The 25162-nt window shown below is 58.8% G+C and overlaps 10 non-coding genes across 10 annotated transcripts; 2 read left to right on the top strand and 8 right to left on the bottom strand.

Annotated features, from left to right (window-relative positions):
• Positions 1 to 3577: 3577 nt before the first annotated feature.
• On the bottom strand, positions 3578 to 3651 carry TRNAI-AAU. The gene has a single exon. It is a non-coding gene; the product is annotated as a tRNA-Ile (tRNA).
• Positions 3652 to 6409: 2758 nt separating this feature from the next.
• TRNAI-AAU lies at positions 6410 to 6483 on the bottom strand. The gene has a single exon. It is a non-coding gene; the product is annotated as a tRNA-Ile (tRNA).
• A 111-nt stretch (positions 6484 to 6594) lies between these two features.
• On the top strand, positions 6595 to 6667 carry TRNAA-CGC. Its single transcript has one exon. It is a non-coding gene; the product is annotated as a tRNA-Ala (tRNA).
• Positions 6668 to 9242: 2575 nt separating this feature from the next.
• On the bottom strand, positions 9243 to 9316 carry TRNAI-AAU. The gene has a single exon. It is a non-coding gene; the product is annotated as a tRNA-Ile (tRNA).
• A 2743-nt stretch (positions 9317 to 12059) lies between these two features.
• On the bottom strand, positions 12060 to 12133 carry TRNAI-AAU. Its single transcript has one exon. It is a non-coding gene; the product is annotated as a tRNA-Ile (tRNA).
• A 2751-nt stretch (positions 12134 to 14884) lies between these two features.
• On the bottom strand, positions 14885 to 14958 carry TRNAI-AAU. The gene has a single exon. It is a non-coding gene; the product is annotated as a tRNA-Ile (tRNA).
• Positions 14959 to 15069: 111 nt separating this feature from the next.
• TRNAA-CGC lies at positions 15070 to 15142 on the top strand. Its single transcript has one exon. It is a non-coding gene; the product is annotated as a tRNA-Ala (tRNA).
• Positions 15143 to 17703: 2561 nt separating this feature from the next.
• TRNAI-AAU lies at positions 17704 to 17777 on the bottom strand. Its single transcript has one exon. It is a non-coding gene; the product is annotated as a tRNA-Ile (tRNA).
• Positions 17778 to 20522: 2745 nt separating this feature from the next.
• Positions 20523 to 20596, bottom strand: TRNAI-AAU. Its single transcript has one exon. It is a non-coding gene; the product is annotated as a tRNA-Ile (tRNA).
• A 2741-nt stretch (positions 20597 to 23337) lies between these two features.
• TRNAI-AAU lies at positions 23338 to 23411 on the bottom strand. Its single transcript has one exon. It is a non-coding gene; the product is annotated as a tRNA-Ile (tRNA).
• Between the last annotated feature and the right edge of the window lie 1751 nt (positions 23412 to 25162).

Here is a 25162-nt window from a genome sequence, read left to right as displayed (position 1 = left end):
ATACACATCAGATCTTACCCACAAATCACGCTGTTGCCAATCCTTTAGAATCTAAAATCTAAAGGTTTATTTACAAAGGGAAAAAGGTAGAGAAGAGAGGTAGAATTGGTTAAATGCAATCAATTACATACAGTAATGGCAAAGTTCTTAGTTCAGGCTTGCAGCAGTGATGGAGTAAACTGCAGGTTCAATTTAAGTCTCTGGAATGCATCCCCCGCTGGGATGGGTCCTCAGTCCCTGGTGTAGAGCTTCAGTTTGTGGCAAAGTCCCTCCAGAGGTCAGAAGCAGGATTGAAGACAAGATGGAGATGAAGCATCAGGCTTATATAGACTTTTCCAGGTGTAAGAATCTCTTTGTCTTCACTGTGGAAATTTACAGCAAAAATATGGAGTCTGGAGTCACATGGGCCAGTCCCTGCATACTTTGCTGAGTCACAAGGCGTGTCTGCCTTCTCTCCATGGGTCAATTGTGTAGCTGATGGCTCTTTAATGGGCCATCAAGCCAGCTATGCCGGGCTAACATCAGCTTGTCTGGGACACTTCCCAGAGGCAGAGCAGAATACAAACTATAGACATTACAGAGCCAATACTTATAACTTTAACTACAAATGATACAGACATATAGACAGCATAATTATAATCAGCAACCCAGAACCTGGTCTTAGACACCTTAGATGACCCCCTTTACCTAAGGTTTGGTGCCACTACAGGACCTTGGTTGCAACCCATGTTCTATATGGTCCCCATTTATATCAATAACGTCACAGGCCTCTAGCCCAACACTAGCTGTAGTGAGACAGACCCAAGGAAAGGGGGCTCTTGGGATGCAGTCAGCGATGTTTTGTCATCCCTTCCTGCATCAATTTTGCGTTGGGGGTGTGACGTTATTGATATAAATGGGGACCATATAGAACATGGGTTGCAACAGGTCCTGTAGTGGCACCAAATCTAAGTAAAGGGGGTCATATAAGTGTCTAAGACCAGGTTCCGGTGCTGGTTATAATTATGCTGTCTGTATGTCTGTATCATTTTAGTTGAAGTTATGAATGTTGGCTCTATGCTGTCAGTATTTCAAGTTTGTGCTGTGCTTCTGGGGGAAGCCTCCCAGACAAGCTGGTGTTAGCTCTGCCTAGCCTGTTTGATGGCCCATTAAGGACCATTAAGGACACAATGGACCCATGGAGAGAAGGCAGACACGCCTGTGACTCAGCAAAGTATGCGAGACTGGCCCATGTGACTCCAGGCTCCATGTTGCTGTGATTTTCCACAGTGAGAACAAAGAGATTCTTACACCTGGAAAAGCCTATATAAGGTTGATGCTTCATCTCCATCTTGTCTTCAATCCTGCTTCTGACCTCTGGAGGAACATTGCTACAAACTGAAGCTCTACACTAGGGACTGAGGACCCATCCCAGCGGGGGATGCATTCCAGAGACTTAAATTGAACCTGCAGTTTATTCCATCACTGCTGCAAGCCTGAACTAAGAACTTTGCCATTACTGTATGTAATTGATTCCATTTAACCAATTCTACCTCTCTTCTCTACCTTTTTCCCTTTGTAAATAAACCTTTAGATTTTAGATTCTAAAGGATTGGCAACAGCGTGATTTGTGGGTAAGATCTGATGTGTATATTGACCTGGGTCTGGGGCTTGGTCCTTTGGGATTGAGAGAACTTTTTCTTTTATTGGGGTGTTGGTTTTCATAACCATTCATCCCCAGGATGAGTGCACTGGTGGTGATGCTGGGAGACTGGAGTGTCTAAGGAAATTGCTTGTGTGACTTGTGGTAAGCCAGTGGGGTGAGACCAAAGTCCTTTTTGTCTGGCTGGCTTGGTTTGCCTTAGAGGTGGAAAAACCCCAGCCTAGGGCTGTAACTGCCCTGTTTGAGCAATTGGTCCTGATTTGGCACTCTCAGTTGGGTCCCGCCAGAATCGCTCCGTCACAGCATCCTCCCCAGGGACTCGGACCCCCTTCCCCAGCTCTGGGTAGCTCTGGGTAGCCCCCCGCACCCCACCCAATCTCAGGCTGCGTTCTGCTTAAGGCCACAGAGCCCTTGGCTTTTTTTGCCCGGTGCCTGAGAGTCAGGCCAGCCGTGGGGAATAAGCTCAAGCGGTAGAGCGCTCGCATTGCATGTGAGAGGTAGTGGGGGGCGATGCCCGCGTTCTCCAAGCCTGTCGACTAAGGGCTCCTGATGAGCGTGGTGGGTGGGAGAGCCGGCCATCTGACTTTTGGCCTTGCTGCCCGTAGCGGTCAGGCCGAAAAATCAAAAGGCATCCTCCCCAGGCCCACAGCCACCCAGGGGCTCCTCTGCATCATCTTGCCTCCAGGAGTGCCACACTCTGACCAGCTGAACTAGGCAAGCCACGGGAAGCTTCTCAAGGTCTTCCCCTGGTGTGGGCTTGGATGCGAAAAGCACCCGGACGTTCATCAGCGGTTGCAAGAAGTGTGCCTAGTAGGAGTAGCGATGGGGCTGTAGCTTTCCACATCATCTCAATTTGGGCAGCTTTCCATTGCCCTTTTCTGTGTAATGTCCCTGCCACGGGTTTCACTTGCGGGGCTGTACAATTCTGGCAGGGTGGCCATTTAGAACTCTTTTCCTTTCTTTTCTTTTTCGACTGGCCCCAGCGTTAGGCCCGTTTGGGTGTTTGTGTGTGTGTGTGTTTTCCCATTTGGAGGCATTTGGAAGTTTGGAAGGGGAGCCGAAAGAGGAGTCATTTTCCCAAGAAAGTTGGCTTTCTGCACAGGTAGGGCCCTTGGCCGTAACGCTTAGCTCGGTCAGTGCGTCTGCATGGGTTTCCTCCAGTGCCTCAAGAGCCTGTGCTAAACTCTCGGTACGGGCGTTTGGCTTCCGCTAGTCAGAGTGCCGTGCCTGCGTCTTCCCTGGGTCTTCCCAGGGCCGGCTCCCGTGAGGCGCGCATAATTTGGGAGGAAAGGGGTAGAAGAGAAAGCAAGTGAAGCTGACTTAGAGTGGTGGTGCCCCTGGGCGGAGTGGTGGTCCTGCTCCTTCCTGTCTGAGGTGTGGGCTCGAGTGTGGGCTTGGGGGGTCTGTCTGTGGGCGGTGGGAGGATGGGGTCCAGGGAAGTCCCAAAGGTCACCCTGCGCAGGCGGCGTGCGAAGCCTCTCGCCTAGGTTGGGGTTGCCGAGTATTAAGCCTTTCTCTGTGGCTTGGGCTGGGGAGCGGGATCCGGTCTCGGGTACATTTGGGTGGAGCTGGCGGCCGGCAAGAATTCGGGCCATCAGGTCAACCCCCTGCGGACAATGGGGGCGAGCCGGCAGGCGTGCGATTTTGGCTTCCCGGGCGGGCAGCTCAAGCCTCGTCTCCTAGGAGCCTGGAAGGCAGCCGGCCAGGCTCACCCTTCTCCTCCCCGGGCCCAAGTCCCTTTCAGGCAGCAGGTCGAGCGAGGAGCCCAGGGAAGGGAGGAAAGGAGGGGTCCGGAGCCTGGTCCTGCCCAGCGCCGGCCAGTCTCTTCGCCCAGCAGGGCTCTTGGCTGCTGCCAGCCCACCTGGTTTTGGCCTCTGCCACCCCTAGCAGTCAGCCAAAAGAGCAGAAGCCACCCTCTCCATCCCACCCACGGAGTGGCCAGCATGGGGCTTGAACCCATGACCTTGGCGTTATTAGCACCACGCTCTAACCAGCTGAGCTAGCCGGCCTACGGGAAGCCCTTGCTTGCCTGACCCTTTCGGAAGGAGTCACCGGCTGGCGCGCGGACGGTGTGGCCTCCGTTATCGAATGGCTGGATCAAGCCCCTCACTGCCAAGGCAGGGGAATTAGCTCAAGTGGTAGAGCGCTCGCTTCGCATGCGAGAGGCAGCGGGATCAATGCCTGCATTCTCCAGCCACAAGGGCGGCAGGACCTTCTCTTGCCCTTCTTTTAGAAGCCATGGACAGTCAGACGGCTCAGCTCCTCCAGTGGCCTCCATCCCTCTCCCCGCTTGGCCTCCCAAAAAGCCAGCCCTTGCCCAGCACAAACCTCTTCCTCCCCGGCCCTCCTCCCCCTTGCGCTGACTGGGAGGCTGGAGACAGCTTGGGGAAGTTAGCTCAAATGGAAGAGCATGGGAAAAGTAGTCAGATCCATACACACATTCTCCAGCCTGCTCTGCTCTGCTCTGCTCTGCTGTGCTCTAGTGGGGGACCTGGGCCTTTCTTGCTGAGCTCTCACTGGAGCACGATCCCTTTCCTCCTCCCTCCCTGCTAGTCTACGCCAAGCTCATTGGCCGGGAGGGAGAGCCACTCAAATACAGAATTACTCACATCCCAGGGGTCCATGAAGGGAAGGAGGAGATGGGCGGGGTGGCACGTGATACCAGCTCAGCTGAGACCGTGAGACCACGCAGCCTCCTCATCTCAAGCAGCATGGCAGCCGTGGAGCAGAGCAGAGCAGAGCAGAGCAGAGCACGCAGACAGCTTGGAGACAGCCAAAGCGGGGAAGGGCTGCGTTAGTCTGGAAGAGGGAGTCGGTGGGTGTCTCTCCTGGCGGAGGCAGGGTGGTTTGGCTATATGCTGGGCCAGGGAGCCTGCTCGAGTTGCTGAGCTGGGCCTGCTCCTGGCTTTGCTTGGGTTAGAGGAAAGTGGTGAAGATAAGAACGGCCCTCCTGGGTGAGACCAATGGTCCATCTAGGCCAGTATCACGTCTTCTGACAGAGGCCGATGCCAGGTGCTTCAGAGGCAATGGCCAGAGCAGGCAATCATCAAGTGATCTATCCCTGCGTTGTCTTCTGATGTTTGGTGCTTGTTTCAGGGGCTGACTCTCAGCCCAGACACACTCCAGGGAGGGAGCGTTGGTGTTTGTGCCGAGGCGCGTGGCTGGGACTCGGACCCCCTTCCCCAGCTCTGGGTAGCTCCCCCCACCCCACCCAATCTCAGGCTGCGTTCTGCTTAAGGCCACAGAGCCCTTGGCTTTTTTTGCCCGGTGCCTGAGAGTCAGGCCAGCCGTGGGGAATAAGCTCAAGCGGTAGAGCGCTCGCATTGCATGCGAGAGGTAGTGGGGGGCGATGCCCGCGTTCTCCAAGCCTGTCGACTAAGGGGTCTGATGAGCGTGGTGGGTGGGAGAGCCGGCCATCTGACTTTTGGCCTTGCTGCCCGTAGCGGTCAGGCCGAAAAATCAAAAGGCATCCTCCCCAGGCCCACAGCCACCCAGGGGCTCCTCTGCATCATCTTTCCTCCAGGAGTGCCACACTCTGACCAGCTGAACTAGGCAAGCCACGGGAAGCTTCTCAAGGTCTTCCCCTGGTGTGGGCTTGGATGCGAAAAGCACCCGGACGTTCATCAGCGGTTGCAAGAAGTGTGCCTAGTAGGAGTAGCGATGGGGCTGTAGCTTTCCACATCATCTCAATTTGGGCAGCTTTCCATTGCCCTTTTCTGTGTAATGTCCCTGCCACGGGTTTCACTTGCGGGGCTGTACAATTCTGGCAGGGTGGCCATTTAGAACTCTTTTCCTTTCTTTTCTTTTTCGACTGGCCCCAGCGTTAGGCCCGTTTGGGTGTTTGTGTGTGTGTGTGTTTTCCCATTTGGAGGCATTTGGAAGTTTGGAAGGGGAGCCGAAAGAGGAGTCATTTTCCCAAGAAAGTTGGCTTTCTGCACAGGTAGGGCCCTTGGCCGTAACGCTTAGCTCGGTCAGTGCGTCTGCATGGGTTTCCTCCAGTGCCTCAAGAGCCTGTGCTAAACTCTCGGTACGGGCGTTTGGCTTCCGCTAGTCAGAGTGCCGTGCCTGCGTCTTCCTGGGTCTTCCCAGGGCCGGCTCCGTGAGCGCGCATAATTTGGGAGGAAAGGGGTAGAAGAGAAAGCAAGTGAAGCTGACTTAGAGTGGTGGTGCCCCTGGGCGGAGTGGTGGTCCTGCTCCTTCCTGTCTGAGGTGTGGGCTCGAGTGTGGGCTTGGGGGGTCTGTCTGTGGGCGGTGGGAGGATGGGGTCCAGGGAAGTCCCAAAGGTCACCCTGCGCAGGCGGCGTGCGAAGCCTCTCGCCTAGGTTGGGGTTGCCGAGTATTAAGCCTTTCTCTGTGGCTTGGGCTGGGGAGCGGGATCCGGTCTCGGGTACATTTGGGTGGAGCTGGCGGCCGGCAAGAATTCGGGCCATCAGGTCAACCCCCAGCGGACAATGGGGGCGAGCCGGCAGGCGTGCGATTTTGGCTTCCCGGGCGGGCAGCTCAAGCCTCGTCTCCTAGGAGCCTGGAAGGCAGCCGGCCAGGCTCACCCTTCTCCTCCCCGGGCCCAAGTCCCTTTCAGGCAGCAGGTCGAGCGAGAGCCCAGGAGGGAGGAAAGGAGGCGTCCGGAGCCTGGTCCTGCCCAGCGCCGGCCAGTCTCTTCGCCCAGCAGGGCTCTTGGCTGCTGCCAGCCCACCTGGTTTTGGCCTCTGCCACCCCTAGCAGTCAGCCAAAAGAGCAGAAGCCACCCTCTCCATCCCACCCACGGAGTGGCCAGCATGGGGCTTGAACCCATGACCTTGGCGTTATTAGCACCACGCTCTAACCAGCTGAGCTAGCCGGCCTACGGGAAGCCCTTGCTTGCCTGACCCTTTCGGAAGGAGTCACCGGCTGGCGCGCGGACGGTGTGGCCTCCGTTATCGAATGGCTGGATCAAGCCCCTCACTGCCAAGGCAGGGGAATTAGCTCAAGTGGTAGAGCGCTCGCTTCGCATGCGAGAGGCAGCGGGATCAATGCCCGCATTCTCCAGCGACAAGGGAGCGACGGGACCTTCTCTTGCCCTTCTTTTAGAAGCCATGGACAGTCAGACGGCTCAGCTCCTCCAGTGGCCTCCATCCCTCTCCCCGCTTGGCCTCCCAAAAAGCCAGCCCTTGCCCAGCACAAACCTCTTCCTCCCCGGCCCTCCTCCCCCTTGCGCTGACTGGGAGGCTGGAGACAGCTTGGGGAAGTTAGCTCAAATGGAAGAGCATGGGAAAAGTAGTCAGATCCATACACACATTCTCCAGCCTGCTCTGCTCTGCTCTGCTCTGCTGTGCTCTAGTGGGGGACCTGGGCCTTTCTTGCTGAGCTCTCACTGGAGCACGATCCCTTTCCTCCTCCCTCCCTGCTAGTCTACGCCAAGCTCATTGGCCGGGAGGGAGAGCCACTCAAATACAGAATTACTCACATCCCAGGGGTCCATGAAGGGAAGGAGGAGATGGGCGGGGTGGCACGTGATACCAGCTCAGCTGAGACCGTGAGACCACGCAGCCTCCTCATCTCAAGCAGCATGGCAGCCGTGGAGCAGAGCAGAGCAGAGCAGAGCAGAGCACGCAGACAGCTTGGAGACAGCCAAAGCGGGAAGGGCTGCGTTGGTCTGGAAGAGGAGTCGGTGGGTGTCTCTCCTGGCGGAGGCAGGGTGGTTTGGCTATATGCTGGGCCAGGGAGCCTGCTCGAGTTGCTGAGCTGGGCCTGCTCCTGGCTTTGCTTGGGTTAGAGGAAAGTGGTGAAGATAAGAACGGCCCTCCTGGGTGAGACCAATGGTCCATCTAGGCCAGTATCACGTCTTCTGACAGAGGCCGATGCCAGGTGCTTCAGAGGCAATGGCCAGAGCAGGCAATCATCAAGTGATCTATCCCTGCGTTGTCTTCTGATGTTTGGTGCTTGTTTCAGGGGCTGACTCTCAGCCCAGACACACTCCAGGGAGGGAGCGTTGGTGTTTGTGCCGGCGCGTGGCTGGGACTCGGACCCCCTTCCCCAGCTCTGGGTAGCCCCCCCCACCCCACCCAATCTCAGGCTGCGTTCTGCTTAAGGCCACAGAGCCCTTGGCTTTTTTTGCCCGGTGCCTGAGAGTCAGGCCAGCCGTGGGGAATAAGCTCAAGCGGTAGAGCGCTCGCATTGCATGCGAGAGGTAGTGGGGGGCGATGCCCGCGTTCTCCAAGCCTGTCGACTAAGGGGTCCTGATGAGCGTGGTGGGTGGGAGAGCCGGCCATCTGACTTTTGGCCTTGCTGCCCGTAGCGGTCAGGCCGAAAAATCAAAAGGCATCCTCCCCAGGCCCACAGCCACCCAGGGGCTCCTCTGCATCATCTTGCCTCCAGGAGTGCCACACTCTGACCAGCTGAACTAGGCAAGCCACGGGAAGCTTCTCAAGGTCTTCCCCTGGTGTGGGCTTGGATGCGAAAAGCACCCGGACGTTCATCAGCGGTTGCAAGAAGTGTGCCTAGTAGGAGTAGCGATGGGGCTGTAGCTTTCCACATCATCTCAATTTGGGCAGCTTTCCATTGCCCTTTTCTGTGTAATGTCCCTGCCACGGGTTTCACTTGCGGGGCTGTACAATTCTGGCAGGGTGGCCATTTAGAACTCTTTTCCTTTCTTTTCTTTTTCGACTGGCCCCAGCGTTAGGCCCGTTTGGGTGTTTGTGTGTGTGTGTTTTCCCATTTGGAGGCATTTGGAAGTTTGGAAGGAGCCGAAAGAGGAGTCATTTTCCCAAGAAAGTTGGCTTTCTGCACAGGTAGGGCCCTTGGCCGTAACGCTTAGCTCGGTCAGTGCGTCTGCATGGGTTTCCTCCAGTGCCTCAAGAGCCTGTGCTAAACTCTCGGTACGGGCGTTTGGCTTCCGCTAGTCAGAGTGCCGTGCCTGCGTCTTCCCTGGGTCTTCCCAGGGCCGGCTCCCGTGAGGCGCGCATAATTTGGGAGGAAAGGGGTAGAAGACAAAGCAAGTGAAGCTGACTTAGAGTGGTGGTGCCCCTGGGCGGAGTGGTGGTCCTGCTCCTTCCTGTCTGAGGTGTGGGCTCGAGTGTGGGCTTGGGGGGTCTGTCTGTGGGCGGTGGGAGGATGGGGTCCAGGGAAGTCCCAAAGGTCACCCTGCGCAGGCGGCGTGCGAAGCCTCTCGCCTAGGTTGGGGTTGCCGAGTATTAAGCCTTTCTCTGTGGCTTGGGCTGGGGAGCGGGATCCGGTCTCGGGTACATTTGGGTGGAGCTGGCGGCCGGCAAGAATTCGGGCCATCAGGTCAACCCCCAGCGGACAATGGGGGCGAGCCGGCAGGCGTGCGATTTTGGCTTCCCGGGCGGGCAGCTCAAGCCTCGTCTCCTAGGAGCCTGGAAGGCAGCCGGCCAGGCTCACCCTTCTCCTCCCCGGGCCCAAGTCCCTTTCAGGCAGCAGGTCGAGCGAGGAGCCCAGGGAGGGGAGGAAAGGAGGCGTCCGGGCCTGGTCCTGCCCAGCGCCGGGCCAGTCTCTTCGCCCAGCAGGGCTCTTGGCTGCTGCCAGCCCACCTGGTTTTGGCCTCTGCCACCCCTAGCAGTCAGCCAAAAGAGCAGAAGCCACCCTCTCCATCCCACCCACGGAGTGGCCAGCATGGGGCTTGAACCCATGACCTTGGCGTTATTAGCACCACGCTCTAACCAGCTGAGCTAGCCGGCCTACGGGAAGCCCTTGCTTGCCTGACCCTTTCGGAGGGAGTCACCGGCTGGCGCGCGGACGGTGTGGCCTCCGTTATCGAATGGCTGGATGAAGCCCCTCACCGCCAAGGCAGGGGAATTAGCTCAAGTGGTAGAGCGCTCGCTTCGCATGCGAGAGGCAGCGGGATCAATGCCTGCATTCTCCAGCGACAAGGGAGCGACGGGACCTTCTCTTGCCCTTCTTTTAGAAGCCATGGACAGTCAGACGGCTCAGCTCCTCCAGTGGCCTCCATCCCTCTCCCCGCTTGGCCTCCCAAAAAGCCAGCCCTTGCCCAGCACAAACCTCTTCCTCCCCGGCCCTCCTCCCCCTTGCGCTGACTGGGAGGCTGGAGACAGCTTGGGGAAGTTAGCTCAAATGGAAGAGCATGGGAAAAGTAGTCAGATCCATACACACATTCTCCAGCCTGCTCTGCTCTGCTCTGCTCTGCTGTGCTCTAGTGGGGGACCTGGGCCTTTCTTGCTGAGCTCTCACTGGAGCACGATCCCTTTCCTCCTCCCTCCCTGCTAGTCTACGCCAAGCTCATTGGCCGGGAGGGAGAGCCACTCAAATACAGAATTACTCACATCCCAGGGGTCCATGAAGGGAAGGAGGAGATGGGCGGGGTGGCACGTGATACCAGCTCAGCTGAGACCGTGAGACCACGCAGCCTCCTCATCTCAAGCAGCATGGCAGCCGTGGAGCAGAGCAGAGCAGAGCAGAGCACGCAGACAGCTTGGAGACAGCCAAAGCGGGGAAGGGCTGCGTTGGTCTGGAAGAGGGAGTCGGTGGGTGTCTCTCCTGGCGGAGGCAGGGTGGTTTGGCTATATGCTGGGCCAGGGAGCCTGCTCGAGTTGCTGAGCTGGGCCTGCTCCTGGCTTTGCTTGGGTTAGAGGAAAGTGGTGAAGATAAGAACGGCCCTCCTGGGTGAGACCAATGGTCCATCTAGGCCAGTATCACGTCTTCTGACAGAGGCCGATGCCAGGTGCTTCAGAGGCAATGGCCAGAGCAGGCAATCATCAAGTGATCTATCCCTGCGTTGTCTTCTGATGTTTGGTGCTTGTTTCAGGGGCTGACTCTCAGCCCAGACACACTCCAGGGAGGGAGCGTTGGTGTTTGTGCCGAGGCGCGTGGCTGGGACTCGGACCCCCTTCCCCAGCTCTGGGTAGCCCCCCCCACCCCACCCAATCTCAGGCTGCGTTCTGCTTAAGGCCACAGAGCCCTTGGCTTTTTTTGCCCGGTGCCTGAGAGTCAGGCCAGCCGTGGGGAATAAGCTCAAGCGGTAGAGCGCTCGCATTGCATGCGAGAGGTAGTGGGGGGCGATGCCCGCGTTCTCCAAGCCTGTCGACTAAGGGGTCCTGATGAGCGTGGTGGGTGGGAGAGCCGGCCATCTGACTTTTGGCCTTGCTGCCCGTAGCGGTCAGGCCGAAAAATCAAAAGGCATCCTCCCCAGGCCCACAGCCACCCAGGGGCTCCTCTGCATCATCTTTCCTCCAGGAGTGCCACACTCTGACCAGCTGAACTAGGCAAGCCACTGGAAGCTTCTCAAGGTCTTCCCCTGGTGTGGGCTTGGATGCGAAAAGCACCCGGACGTTCATCAGCGGTTGCAAGAAGTGTGCCTAGTAGGAGTAGCGATGGGGCTGTAGCTTTCCACATCATCTCAATTTGGGCAGCTTTCCATTGCCCTTTTCTGTGTAATGTCCCTGCCACGGGTTTCACTTGCGGGGCTGTACAATTCTGGCAGGGTGGCCATTTAGAACTCTTTTCCTTTCTTTTCTTTTTCGACTGGCCCCAGCGTTAGGCCCGTTTGGGTGTTTGTGTGTGTGTGTGTTTTCCCATTTGGAGGCATTTGGAAGTTTGGAAGGGGAGCCGAAAGAGGAGTCATTTTCCCAAGAAAGTTGGCTTTCTGCACAGGTAGGGCCCTTGGCCGTAACGCTTAGCTCGGTCAGTGCGTCTGCATGGGTTTCCTCCAGTGCCTCAAGAGCCTGTGCTAAACTCTCGGTACGGGCGTTTGGCTTCCGCTAGTCAGAGTGCCGTGCCTGCGTCTTCCTGGGTCTTCCCAGGGCCGGCTCCGTGAGGCGCATAATTTGGGAGGAAAGGGGTAGAAGAAAGCAAGTGAAGCTGACTTAGAGTGGTGGTGCCCCTGGGCGGAGTGGTGGTCCTGCTCCTTCCTGTCTGAGGTGTGGGCTCGAGTGTGGGCTTGGGGTCTGTCTGTGGGCGGTGGGAGGATGGGGTCCAGGAAGTCCCAAAGGTCACCCTGCGCAGGCGGCGTGCGAAGCCTCTCGCCTAGGTTGGGGTTGCGAGTATTAAGCCTTTCTCTGTGGCTTGGGCTGGGAGGCGGGATCCGGTCTCGGGTACATTTGGGTGGAGCTGGCGGCGGCAAGAATTCGGGCCATCAGGTCAACCCCAGCGGACAATGGGGCGAGCCGGCAGGCGTGCGATTTTGGCTTCCCGGGCGGGCAGCTCAAGCCTCGTCTCCTAGGAGCCTGGAAGGCAGCCGGCCAGGCTCACCCTTCTCCTCCCGGGCCCAAGTCCCTTTCAGGCAGCAGGTCGAGCGAGGAGCCCAGGGAGGAGGAAAGAGGCGTCCGGGCCTGGTCCTGCCCAGCGCCGGCCAGTCTCTTCGCCCAGCAGGGCTCTTGGCTGCTGCCAGCCCACCTGGTTTTGGCCTCTGCCACCCCTAGCAGTCAGCCAAAGAGCAGAAGCCACCCTCTCCATCCCACCCACGGAGTGGCCAGCATGGGGCTTGAACCCATGACCTTGGCGTTATTAGCACCACGCTCTAACCAGCTGAGCTAGCCGGCCTCGGGAAGCCCTTGCTTGCCTGACCCCTTCGGAAGGAGTCACCGGCTGGCGCGCGGACGGTGTGGCCTCCGTTATCGAATGGCTGGATCAAGCCCCTCACTGCCAAGGCAGGGGAATTAGCTCAAGTGGTAGAGCGCTCGCTTCGCATGCGATAGGCAGCGGGATCAATGCCTGCATTCTCCAGCGACAAGGAGCGGCGGGACCTTCTCTTGCCCTTCTTTTAGAAGCCATGGACAGTCAGGCGGCTCAGCTCCTCCAGTGGCCTCCATCCCTCTCCCCGCTTGGCCTCCCAAAAGCCAGCCCTTGCCCAGCACAAACCTCTTCCTCCCGGCCCTCCTCCCCCTTGCGCTGACTGGGAGGCTGGAGACAGCTTGGGAAGTTAGCTCAAATGGAAGAGCATGGGAAAAGTAGTCAGATCCATACACACATTCTCCAGCCTGCTCTGCTCTGCTCTGCTCTGCTGTGCTCTAGTGGGGGACCTGGGCCTTTCTTGCTGAGCTCTCACTGGAGCACGATCCCTTTCCTCCTCCCTCCCTGCTAGTCTACGCCAAGCTCATTGGCCGGGAGGGAGAGCCCCTCAAATACAGAATTACTCACATCCCAGGGGTCCATGAAGGGAAGGAGGAGATGGGCGGGGTGGCACGTGATACCAGCTCAGCTGAGACCGTGAGACCACGCAGCCTCCTCATCTCAAGCAGCATGGCAGCCGTGGAGCAGAGCAGAGCAGAGCAGAGCACGCAGACAGCTTGGAGACAGCCAAAGCGGGGAAGGGCTGCGTTGGTCTGGAAGAGGGAGTCGGTGGGTGTCTCTCCTGGCGGAGGCAGGGTGGTTTGGCTATATGCTGGGCCAGGGAGCCTGCTCGAGTTGCTGAGCTGGGCCTGCTCCTGGCTTTGCTTGGGTTAGAGGAAAGTGGTGAAGATAAGAACGGCCCTCCTGGGTGAGACCAATGGTCCATCTAGGCCAGTATCACGTCTTCTGACAGAGGCCGATGCCAGGTGCTTCAGAGGCAATGGCCAGAGCAGGCAATCATCAAGTGATCTATCCCTGCGTTGTCTTCTGATGTTTGGTGCTTGTTTCAGGGGCTGACTCTCAGCCCAGACACACTCCAGGGAGGGAGCGTTGGTGTTTGTGCCGAGGCGCGTGGCTGGGACTCGGACCCCCTTCCCCAGCTCTGGGTAGCTCCCCCCACCCCACCCAATCTCAGGCTGTGTTCTGCTTAAGGCCACAGAGCCCTTGGCTTTTTTTGCCCGGTGCCTGAGAGTCAGGCCAGCCGTGGGGAATAAGCTCAAGCGGTAGAGCGCTCGCATTGCATGCGAGAGGTAGTGGGGGGCGATGCCCGCGTTCTCCAAGCCTGTCGACTAAGGGCTCCTGATGAGCGTGGTGGGTGGGAGAGCCGGCCATCTGACTTTTGGCCTTGCTGCCCGTAGCGGTCAGGCCGAAAAATCAAAAGGCATCCTCCCCAGGCCCACAGCCACCCAGGGGCTCCTCTGCATCATCTTTCCTCCAGGAGTGCCACACTCTGACCAGCTGAACTAGGCAAGCCACGGGAAGCTTCTCAAGGTCTTCCCCTGGTGTGGGCTTGGATGCGAAAAGCACCCGGACGTTCATCAGCGGTTGCAAGAAGTGTGCCTAGTAGGAGTAGCGATGGGGCTGTAGCTTTCCACATCATCTCAATTTGGGCAGCTTTCCATTGCCCTTTTCTGTGTAATGTCCCTGCCACGGGTTTCACTTGCGGGGCTGTACAATTCTGGCAGGGTGGCCATTTAGAACTCTTTTCCTTTCTTTTCTTTTTCGACTGGCCCCAGCGTTAGGCCCGTTTGGGTGTTTGTGTGTGTGTGTGTATTCCCCTTTGGAGGCATTTGGAAGTTTGGAAGGGTAGCCGAAAGAGGAGACAATTTCCCAAGAAAGTTGGCTTTCTGCACAGGTAGGCCCTTGGCCGTAACAGCTTAGCTCGGTCAGTGCGTCTGCATGGGTTTCCTCCAGTGCCTCAAGAGCCTGTGCTAAACTCTCGATGCAGGCGTTTGGCTGCCGCTAGTCAGAGTGCCGTGCCTGCGTCTTCCATGGGTCTTCCCAGGGCCGGCTCCCGTGAGGCGCGCATAATTTGGGAGGAAAGGGGTAGAAGAGAAAGCAAGTGAAGCTGACTTAGAGTGGTGGTGCCCCTGGGCGGAGTGGTGGTCCTGCTCCTTCCTGTCTGAGGTGTGGGCTCGAGTGTGGGCTTGGGGGGTCTGTCTGTGGGCGGTGGGAGGATGGGGTCCAGGGAAGTCCCAAAGGTCACCCTGCGCAGGCGGCGTGCGAAGCCTCTCGCCTAGGTTGGGGTTGCCGAGTATTAAGCCTTTCTCTGTGGCTTGGGCTGGGAGGCGGGATCCGGTCTCGGGTACATTTGGGTGGAGCTGGCGGCGGCAAGAATTCGGGCCATCAGGTCAACCCCCTGCGGACAATGGGGGCGAGCCGGCAGGCGTGCGATTTTGGCTTCCCGGGCGGGCAGCTCAAGCCTCGTCTCCTAGGAGCCTGGAAGGCAGCCGGCCAGGCTCACCCTTCTCCTCCCCGGGCCCAAGTCCCTTTCAGGCAGCAGGTCGAGCGAGGAGCCCAGGGAGGAGGAAAGGAGGCGTCCGGGCCTGGTCCTGCCCAGCGCCCGGCCAGTCTCTTCGCCCAGCAGGGCTCTTGGCTGCTGCCAGCCCACCTGGTTTTGGCCTCTGCCACTAGCAGTCAGCCAAAAGAGCAGAAGCCACCCTCTCCATCCCACCCACGGAGTGGCCAGCATGGGGCTTGAACCCATGACCTTGGCGTTATTAGCACCACGCTCTAACCAGCTGAGCTAGCCGGCCTACGGGAAGCCCTTGCTTGCCTGACCCTTTCGGAGGGAGTCACCGGCTGGCGCGCGGACGGTGTGGCCTCCGTTATCGAATGGCTGGATCAAGCCCCTCACTGCCAAGGCAGGGGAATTAGCTCAAGTGGTAGAGCGCTCGCTTCGCATGCGAGAGGCAGCGGGATCAATGCCCGCATTCTCCAGCAACAAGGGGGCGACGGGACCTTCTCTTGCCCTTCTTTTAGAAGCCATGGACAGTCAGACGGCTCAGCTCCTCCAGTGGCCTCCATCCCTCTCCCCGCTTGGCCTCCCAAAAGCCAGCCCTTGCCCAGCACAAACCTCTTCCTCCCGGCCCTCCTCCCCTTGCGCTGACTGGGAGGCTGGAGACAGCTTGGGAAGTTAGCTCAAATGGAAGAGCATGGGAAAAGTAGTCAGATCCATACACACATTCTCCAGCCTGCTCTGCTCTGCTCTGCTCTGCTGTGCTCTAGTGGGGGACCTGGGCCTTTCTTGCTGAGCTCTCACTGGAGCACGATCCCTTTCCTCCTCCCTCCCTGCTAGTCTACGCCAAGCTCATTGGCCGGGAGGGAGAGCCCCTCAAATACAGAATTACTCACATCCCAGGGGTCCATGAAGGGAAGGAGGAGATGGGCGGGGTGGCACGTGATACCAGCTCAGCTGAGACCGTGAGACCACGCAGCCTCCTCATCTCAAGCAGCATGGCAGCCGTGGAGCAGAGCAGAGCAGAGCAGAGCACGCAGACAGCTTGGAGACAGCCAAAGCGGGAAGGGCTGCGTTGGTCTGGAAGAGGAGTCGGTGGGTGTCTCTCCTGGCGGAGGCAGGGTGGTTTGGCTATATGCTGGGCCAGGGAGCCTGCTCGAGTTGCTGAGCTGGGCCTGCTCCTGGCTTTGCTTGGGTTAGAGGAAAGTGGTGAAGATAAGAACGGCCCTCCTGGGTGAGACCAATGGTCCATCTAGGCCAGTATCACGTCTTCTGACAGAGGCCGATGCCAGGTGCTTCAGAGGCAATGGCCAGAGCAGGCAATCATCAAGTGATCTATCCCTGCGTTGTCTTCTGATGTTTGGTGCTTGTTTCAGGGGCTGACTCTCAGCCCAGACACACTCCAGGGAGGGAGCGTTGGTGTTTGTGCCGAGGCGCGTGGCTGGGACTCGGACCCCCTTCCCCAGCTCTGGGTAGCCCCCCCCACCCCACCCAATCTCAGGCTGCGTTCTGCTTAAGGCCACAGAGCCCTTGGCTTTTTTTGCCCGGTGCCTGAGAGTCAGGCCAGCCGTGGGGAATAAGCTCAAGCGGTGGCGCTCGCATTGCATGCGAGAGGTAGTGGGGCGATGCCGCGTTCTCCAAGCCTGTCGACTAAGGGCTCCTGATGAGCGTGGTGGGTGGGAGAGCCGGCCATCTGACTTTTGGCCTTGCTGCCCGGAGCGGTCAGGCCGAAAAATCAAAAGGCATCCTCCCCAGGCCCACAGCCACCCAGGGGCTCCTCTGCATCATCTTGCCTCCAGGATTGCCACACTCTGACCGGCTGAACTAGGCAAGCCACTGGAAGCTTCTCAAGGTCTTCCCCTGGTGTGGGCTTGGATGCGAAAAGCACCCGGACGTTCATCAGCGGTTGCAAGAAGTGTGCCTAGTAGGAGTAGCGATGGGGCTGTAGCTTTCCACATCATCTCAATTTGGGCAGCTTTCCATTGCCCTTTTCTGTGTAATGTCCCTGCCACGGGTTTCACTTGCGGGGCTGTACAATTCTGGCAGGGTGGCCATTTAGAACTCTTTTCCTTTCTTTTCTTTTTCGACTGGCCCCAGCGTTAGGCCCGTTTGGGTGTTTGTGTGTGTGTGTTTTCCCATTTGGAGGCATTTGGAAGTTTGGAAGGGGAGCCGAAAGAGGAGTCATTTTCCCAAGAAAGTTGGCTTTCTGCACAGGTAGGGCCCTTGGCCGTAACGCTTAGCTCGGTCAGTGCGTCTGCATGGGTTTCCTCCAGTGCCTCAAGAGCCTGTGCTAAACTCTCGGTACGGGCGTTTGGCTTCCGCTAGTCAGAGTGCCGTGCCTGCGTCTTCCCTGGGTCTTCCCAGGGCCGGCTCCCGTGAGGCGCGCATAATTTGGGAGGAAAGGGGTAGAAGAGAAAGCAAGTGAAGCTGACTTAGAGTGGTGGTGCCCCTGGGCGGAGTGGTGGTCCTGCTCCTTCCTGTCTGAGGTGTGGGCTCGAGTGTGGGCTTGGGGGGTCTGTCTGTGGGCGGTGGGAGGATGGGGTCCAGGGAAGTCCCAAAGGTCACCCTGCGCAGGCGGCGTGCGAAGCCTCTCGCCTAGGTTGGGGTTGCCGAGTATTAAGCCTTTCTCTGTGGCTTGGGCTGGGGAGCGGGATCCGGTCTCGGGTACATTTGGGTGGAGCTGGCGGCCGGCAAGAATTCGGGCCATCAGGTCAACCCCCTGCGGACAATGGGGGCGAGCCGGCAGGCGTGCGATTTTGGCTTCCCGGGCGGGCAGCTCAAGCCTCGTCTCCTAGGAGCCTGGAAGGCAGCCGGCCAGGCTCACCCTTCTCCTCCCCGGGCCCAAGTCCCTTTCAGGCAGCAGGTCGAGCGAGGCCCAGGGAGGAGGAAAGGAGGCGTCCGGAGCCTGGTCCTGCCCAGCGCCGGCCAGTCTCTTCGCCCAGCAGGGCTCTTGGCTGCTGCCAGCCCACCTGGTTTTGGCCTCTGCCACCCCTAGCAGTCAGCCAAAAGAGCAGAAGCCACCCTCTCCATCCCACCCACGGAGTGGCCAGCATGGGGCTTGAACCCATGACCTTGGCGTTATTAGCACCACGCTCTAACCAGCTGAGCTAGCCGGCCTACGGGAAGCCCTTGCTTGCCTGACCCTTTCGGAGGGAGTCACCGGCTGGCGCGGACGGTGTGGCCTCCGTTATCGAATGGCTGGATCAAGCCCCTCACCGCCAAGGCAGGGGAATTAGCTCAAGTGGTAGAGCGCTCGCTTCGCATGCGAGAGGCAGCGGGATCAATGCCTGCATTCTCCAGCCACAAGGGAGCGACGGGACCTTCTCTTGCCCTTCTTTTAGAAGCCATGGACAGTCAGACGGCTCAGCTCCTCCAGTGGCCTCCATCCCTCTCCCCGCTTGGCCTCCCAAAAAGCCAGCCCTTGCCCAGCACAAACCTCTTCCTCCCCGGCCCTCCTCCCCCTTGCGCTGACTGGGAGGCTGGAGACAGCTTGGGGAAGTTAGCTCAAATGGAAGAGCATGGGAAAAGTAGTCAGATCCATACACACATTCTCCAGCCTGCTCTGCTCTGCTCTGCTCTGCTGTGCTCTAGTGGGGGACCTGGGCCTTTCTTGCTGAGCTCTCACTGGAGCACGATCCCTTTCCTCCTCCCTCCCTGCTAGTCTCGCCAAGCTCATTGGCCGGGAGGGAGAGCCACTCAAATACAGAATTACTCACATCCCAGGGGTCCATGAAGGGAAGGAGGAGATGGGCGGGGTGGCACGTGATACCAGCTCAGCTGAGACCGTGAGACCACGCAGCCTCCTCATCTCAAGCAGCATGGCAGCCGTGGAGCAGAGCAGAGCAGAGCAGAGCAGAGCACGCAGACAGCTTGGAGACAGCCAAAGCGGGGAAGGGCTGCGTTAGTCAGGAAGAGGGAGTCGGTGGGTGTCTCTCCTGGCGGAGGCAGGGTGGTTTGGCTATATGCTGGGCCAGGGAGCCTGCTCGAGTTGCTGAGCTGGGCCTGCTCCTGGCTTTGCTTGGGTTAGAGGAAAGTGGTGAAGATAAGAACGGCCCTCCTGGGTGAGACCAATGGTCCATCTAGGCCAGTATCACGTCTTCTGACAGAGGCCGATGCCAGGTGCTTCAGAGGCAATGGCCAGAGCAGGCAATCATCAAGTGATCTATCCCTGCGTTGTCTTCTGATGTTTGGTGCTTGTTTCAGGGCTGACTCTCAGCCCAGACACACTCAGGGAGGGAGCGTTGGTGTTTGTGCCGAGGCGCGTGGCTGGGACTCGGACCCCTTCCCCAGCTCTGGGTAGCTCCCCCCACCCCACCCAATCTCAGGCTGCGTTCTGCTTAAGGCCACAGAGCCCTTGGCTTTTTTTGCCCGGTGCCTGAGAGTCAGGCCAGCCGTGGGGAATAAGCTCAAGCGGTAGAGCGCTCGCATTGCATGCGAGAGGTAGTGGGGGGCGATGCCCGCGTTCTCCAAGCCTGTCGACTAAGGGCTCCTGATGAGCGTGGTGGGTGGGAGAGCCGGCCATCTGACTTTTGGCCTTGCTGCCCGTGGCGGTCAGGCCGAAAAATCATAAGGCATCATCCCCAGGCCCACAGCCACCCAGGTGCTACTCTGCATCATCTTTCCTCCAGGAGTGCCACACTCTGACCGGCTGATCTAGGAAAGCCACTGGTAGCTTCTCAAGTTCTTCCCCTGGTGTGGGCTTGGATGCAAAGCACCGGACGTTCATCAGCGGTTGCAAGAAGTGTGCCTAGTAGGAGTAGCGATGGGGCTGTAGCTTTCCACATCATCTCAATTTGGGCAGCTTTCCATTGCCCTTTTCTGTGTAATGTCCCTGCCACGGGTTTCACTTGCGGGGCTGTACAATTCTGGCAGGGTGGCCATTTAGAACTCTTTTCCTTTCTTTTCTTTTTCGACTGGCCCCAGCGTTAGGCCCGTTTGGGTGTTTGTGTGTGTGTGTGTTTTCCCATTTGGAGGCATTTGGAAGTTTGGAAGGGGGCCGAAGAGGAGTCATTTTCCCAAGAAAGTTGGCTTTCTGCACAGGTAGGGCCCTTGGCCGTAACAGCTTAGCTCGGTCAGTGCGTCTGCATGGGTTTCCTCCAGTGCCTCAAGAGCCTGTGCTAAACTCTCGATGCAGGCGTTTGGCTGCCGCTAGTCAGAGTGCCGTGCCTGCGTCTTCCTGGGTCTTCCCAGGGCCGGCTCCGTGAGGCGCATAATTTGGGAGGAAGGGGTAGAAGAAAGCAAGTGAAGCTGACTTAGAGTGGTGGTGCCCCTGGGCGGAGTGGTGGTCCTGCTCCTTCCTGTCTGAGGTGTGGGCTCGAGTGTGGGCTTGGGGGGTCTGTCTGTGGGCGGTGGGAGGATGGGGTCCAGGGAAGTCCCAAAGGTCACCCTGCGCAGGCGGCGTCGAAGCCTCTCGCCTAGGTTGGGGTTGCCGAGTATTAAGCCTTTCTCTGTGGCTTGGGCTGGGGAGCGGGATCCGGTCTCGGGTACATTTGGGTGGAGCTGGCGGCCGGCAAGAATTCGGGCCATCAGGTCAACCCCCTGCGGACAATGGGGGCGAGCCGGCAGGCGTGCGATTTTGGCTTCCCGGGCGGGCAGCTCAAGCCTCGTCTCCTAGGAGCCTGGAAGGCAGCCGGCCAGGCTCACCCTTCTCCTCCCCGGGCCCAAGTCCCTTTCAGGCAGCAGGTCGAGCGAGGAGCCCAGGGAGGAGGAAGGAGGCGTCCGGGCCTGGTCCTGCCCAGCGCCGGCCAGTCTCTTCGCCCAGCAGGGCTCTTGGCTGCTGCCAGCCCACCTGGTTTTGGCCTCTGCCACCCCTAGCAGTCAGCCAAAAGAGCAGAAGCCACCCTCTCCATCCCACCCACGGAGTGGCCAGCATGGGGCTTGAACCCATGACCTTGGCGTTATTAGCACCACGCTCTAACCAGCTGAGCTAGCCGGCCTACGGGAAGCCCTTGCTTGCCTGACCCTTTCGGAGGGAGTCACCGGCTGGCGCGCGGACGGTGTGGCCTCCGTTATCGAATGGCTGGATCAAGCCCCTCACTGCCAAGGCAGGGGAATTAGCTCAAGTGGTAGGCGCTCGCCGCATGCGAGAGGCAGCGGGATCAATGCCTGCATTCTCCAGCGACAAGGAGGCGGCAGGACCTTCTCTTGCCCTTCTTTTAGAAGCCATGGACAGTCAGGCGGCTCAGCTCCTCCAGTGGCCTCCATCCCTCTCCCGCTTGGCCTCCCAAAAGCCAGCCCTTGCCCAGCACAAACCTCTTCCTCCCGGCCCTCCTCCCCCTTGCGCTGACTGGGAGGCTGGAGACAGCTTGGGAAGTTAGCTCAAATGGAAGAGCATGGGAAAAGTAGTCAGATCCATACACACATTCTCCAGCCTGCTCTGCTCTGCTCTGCTCTGCTGTGCTCTAGTGGGGACCTGGGCCTTTCTTGCTGAGCTCTCACTGGAGCACGATCCCTTTCCTCCTCCTCCCTGCTAGTCTCGCCAAGCTCATTGGCCGGGAGGAGAGCCACTCAAATACAGAATTACTCACATCCCAGGGGTCCATGAAGGAAGGAGGAGATGGGCGGGGTGGCACGTGATACCAGCTCAGCTGAGACCGTGAGACCACGCAGCCTCCTCATCTCAAGCAGCATGGCAGCCGTGGAGCAGAGCAGAGCAGAGCAGAGCACGCAGACAGCTTGGAGACAGCCAAAGCGGGAAGGGCTGCGTTGGTCTGGAAGAGGGAGTCGGTGGGTGTCTCTCCTGGCGGAGGCAGGGTGGTTTGGCTATATGCTGGGCCAGGGAGCCTGCTCGAGTTGCTGAGCTGGGCCTGCTCCTGGCTTTGCTTGGGTTAGAGGAAAGTGGTGAAGATAAGAACGGCCCTCCTGGGTGAGACCAATGGTCCATCTAGGCCAGTATCACGTCTTCTGACAGAGGCCGATGCCAGGTGCTTCAGAGGCAATGGCCAGAGCAGGCAATCATCAAGTGATCTATCCCTCGTTGTCTTCTGATGTTTGGTGCTTGTTTCAGGGGCTGACTCTCAGCCCAGACACACTCCAGGGAGGGAGCGTTGGTGTTTGTGCCGAGGCGCGTGGCTGGGACTCGGACCCCCTTCCCCAGCTCTGGGTAGCTCCCCCCACCCCACCCAATCTCAGGCTGCGTTCTGCTTAAGGCCACAGAGCCCTTGGCTTTTTTTGCCCGGTGCCTGAGAGTCAGGCCAGCCGTGGGGAATAAGCTCAAGCGGTAGAGCGCTCGCATTGCATGCGAGAGGTAGTGAAGCGATGCCGCGTTCTCCAAGCCTGTCGACTAAGGGGTCCTGATGAGCGTGGTGGGTGGGAGAGCCGGCCATCTGACTTTTGGCCTTGCTGCCCGTAGCGGTCAGGCCGAAAAATCAAAAGGCATCCTCCCCAGGCCCACAGCCACCCAGGGGCTCCTCTGCATCATCTTTCCTCCAGGAGTGCCACACTCTGACCAGCTGAACTAGGCAAGCCACGGGAAGCTTCTCAAGGTCTTCCCCTGGTGTGGGCTTGGATGCGAAAAGCACCCGGACGTTCATCAGCGGTTGCAAGAAGTGTGCCTAGTAGGAGTAGCGATGGGGCTGTAGCTTTCCACATCATCTCAATTTGGGCAGCTTTCCATTGCCCTTTTCTGTGTAATGTCCCTGCCACGGGTTTCACTTGCGGGGCTGTACAATTCTGGCAGGGTGGCCATTTAGAACTCTTTTCCTTTCTTTTCTTTTTCGACTGGCCCCAGCGTTAGGCCCGTTTGGGTGTTTGTGTGTGTGTGTGTTTTCCCATTTGGAGGCATTTGGAAGTTTGGAAGGGGAGCCGAAAGAGGAGTCATTTTCCCAAGAAAGTTGGCTTTCTGCACAGGTAGGGCCCTTGGCCGTAACATTTAGCTCGGTCAGTGCGTCTGCATGGGTTTCCTCCAGTGCCTCAAGAGCCTGTGCTAAACTCTCGGTACGGGCGTTTGGCTGCCGCTAGTCAGAGTGCCGTGCCTGCCTCTTCCCTGGGTCTTCCCAGGGCCAGCTCCCGTGAGGCGCGCATAATTTGGGAGGAAAGGGGTAGAAGACAAAGCAAGTGAAGCTGACTTAGAGTGGTGGTGCCCCTGGGCGGAGTGGTGGTCCTGCTCCTTCCTGTCTGAGGTGTGGGCTCGAGTGTGGGCTTGGGGGGTCTGTCTGTGGGCGGTGGGAGGATGGGGTCCAGGGAAGTCCCAAAGGTCACCCTGCGCAGGCGGCGTGCGAAGCCTCTCGCCTAGGTTGGGGTTGCCGAGTATTAAGCCTTTCTCTGTGGCTTGGGCTGGGGAGCGGGATCCGGTCTCGGGTACATTTGGGTGGAGCTGGTGGCCGGCAAGAATTCGGGCCATCAGGTCAACCCCCTGCGGACAATGGGGGCGAGCCGGCAGGCGTGCGATTTTGGCTTCCCGGGCGGGCAGCTCAAGCCTCGTCTCCTAGGAGCCTGGAAGGCAGCCGGCCAGGCTCACCCTTCTCCTCCCCGGGCCCAAGTCCCTTTCAGGCAGCAGGTCGAGCGAGGAGCCCAGGGAGGAGGAAAGGAGGCGTCGGGCCTGGTCCTGCCCAGCGCCCGGCCAGTCTCTTCGCCCAGCAGGGCTCTTGGCTGCTGCCAGCCCACCTGGTTTTGGCCTCTGCCACCCCTAGCAGTCAGCCAAAGAGCAGAAGCCACCCTCTCCATCCCACCCACGGAGTGGCCAGCATGGGGCTTGAACCCATGACCTTGGCGTTATTAGCACCACGCTCTAACCAGCTGAGCTAGCCGGCCTACGGGAAGCCCTTGCTTGCCTGACCCCTTCGGAAGGAGTCACCGGCTGGCGCGCGGACGGTGTGGCCTCCGTTATCGAATGGCTGGATCAAGCCCCTCACTGCCAAGGCAGGGGAATTAGCTCAAGTGGTAGGCGCTCGCCGCATGCGAGAGGCAGCGGGATCAATGCCCGCATTCTCCAGCGACAAGGGAGCGACGGGACCTTCTCTTGCCCTTCTTTTAGAAGCCATGGACAGTCAGACGGCTCAGCTCCTCCAGTGGCCTCCATCCCTCTCCCCGCTTGGCCTCCCAAAAAGCCAGCCCTTGCCCAGCACAAACCTCTTCCTCCCCGGCCCTCCTCCCCCTTGCGCTGACTGGGAGGCTGGAGACAGCTTGGGGAAGTTAGCTCAAATGGAAGAGCATGGGAAAAGTAGTCAGATCCATACACACATTCTCCAGCCTGCTCTGCTCTGCTCTGCTCTGCTGTGCTCTAGTGGGGGACCTGGGCCTTTCTTGCTGAGCTCTCACTGGAGCACGATCCTTTCCTCCCTCCCTGCTAGTCTACGCCAAGCTCATTGGCCGGGAGGGAGAGCCCCTCAAATACAGAATTACTCACATCCCAGGGGTCCATGAAGGGAAGGAGGAGATGGGCGGGGTGGCACGTGATACCAGCTCAGCTGAGACCGTGAGACCACGCAGCCTCCTCATCTCAAGCAGCATGGCAGCCGTGGAGCAGAGCAGAGCAGAGCAGAGCACGCAGACAGCTTGGAGACAGCCAAAGCGGGGAAGGGCTGCGTTGGTCTGGAAGAGGGAGTCGGTGGGTGTCTCTCCTGGCGGAGGCAGGGTGGTTTGGCTATATGCTGGGCCAGGGAGCCTGCTCGAGTTGCTGAGCTGGGCCTGCTCCTGGCTTTGCTTGGGTTAGAGGAAAGTGGTGAAGATAAGAACGGCCCTCCTGGGTGAGACCAATGGTCCATCTAGGCCAGTATCACGTCTTCTGACAGAGGCCGATGCCAGGTGCTTCAGAGGCAATGGCCAGAGCAGGCAATCATCAAGTGATCTATCCCTGCGTTGTCTTCTGATGTTTGGTGCTTGTTTCAGGGCTGACTCTCAGCCCAGACACACTCAGGGAGGAGCGTTGGTGTTTGTGCCGAGGCGCGTGGCTGGGACTCGGACCCCCTTCCCCAGCTCTGGGTAGCCCCCCCCACCCCACCCAATCTCAGGCTGCGTTCTGCTTAAGGCCACAGAGCCCTTGGCTTTTTTTGCCCGGTGCCTGAGAGTCAGGCCAGCCGTGGGAATAAGCTCAAGCGGTGGCGCTCGCATTGCATGCGAGAGGTAGTGAGGCGATGCCGCGTTCTCCAAGCCTGTCGACTAAGGGTCCTGATGAGCGTGGTGGGTGGGAGAGCCGGCCATCTGACTTTTGGCCTTGCTGCCCGTGGCGGTCAGGCCGAAAAATCAAAAGGCATCCTCCCCAGGCCCACAGCCACCCAGGGCTCCTCTGCATCATCTTGCCTCCAGGAGTGCCACACTCTGACCAGCTGAACTAGGCAAGCCACGGGAAGCTTCTCAAGGTCTTCCTGGTGTGGGCTTGGATGCAAAGCACCGGACGTTCATCAGCGGTTGCAAGATGTGTGCCTAGTAGGAGTAGCGATGGGGCTGTAGCTTTCCACATCATCTCAATTTGGGCAGCTTTCCATTGCCCTTTTCTGTGTAATGTCCCTGCCACGGGTTTCACTTGCGGGGCTGTACAATTCTGGCAGGGTGGCCATTTAGAA

Source organism: Mauremys reevesii, linkage group 1, assembly GCF_016161935.1.
Source record: "Mauremys reevesii isolate NIE-2019 linkage group 1, ASM1616193v1, whole genome shotgun sequence".
NCBI lineage: Eukaryota > Metazoa > Chordata > Testudines > Geoemydidae > Mauremys > Mauremys reevesii.
This window is presented reverse-complemented; position numbering and strand designations above follow the sequence as displayed.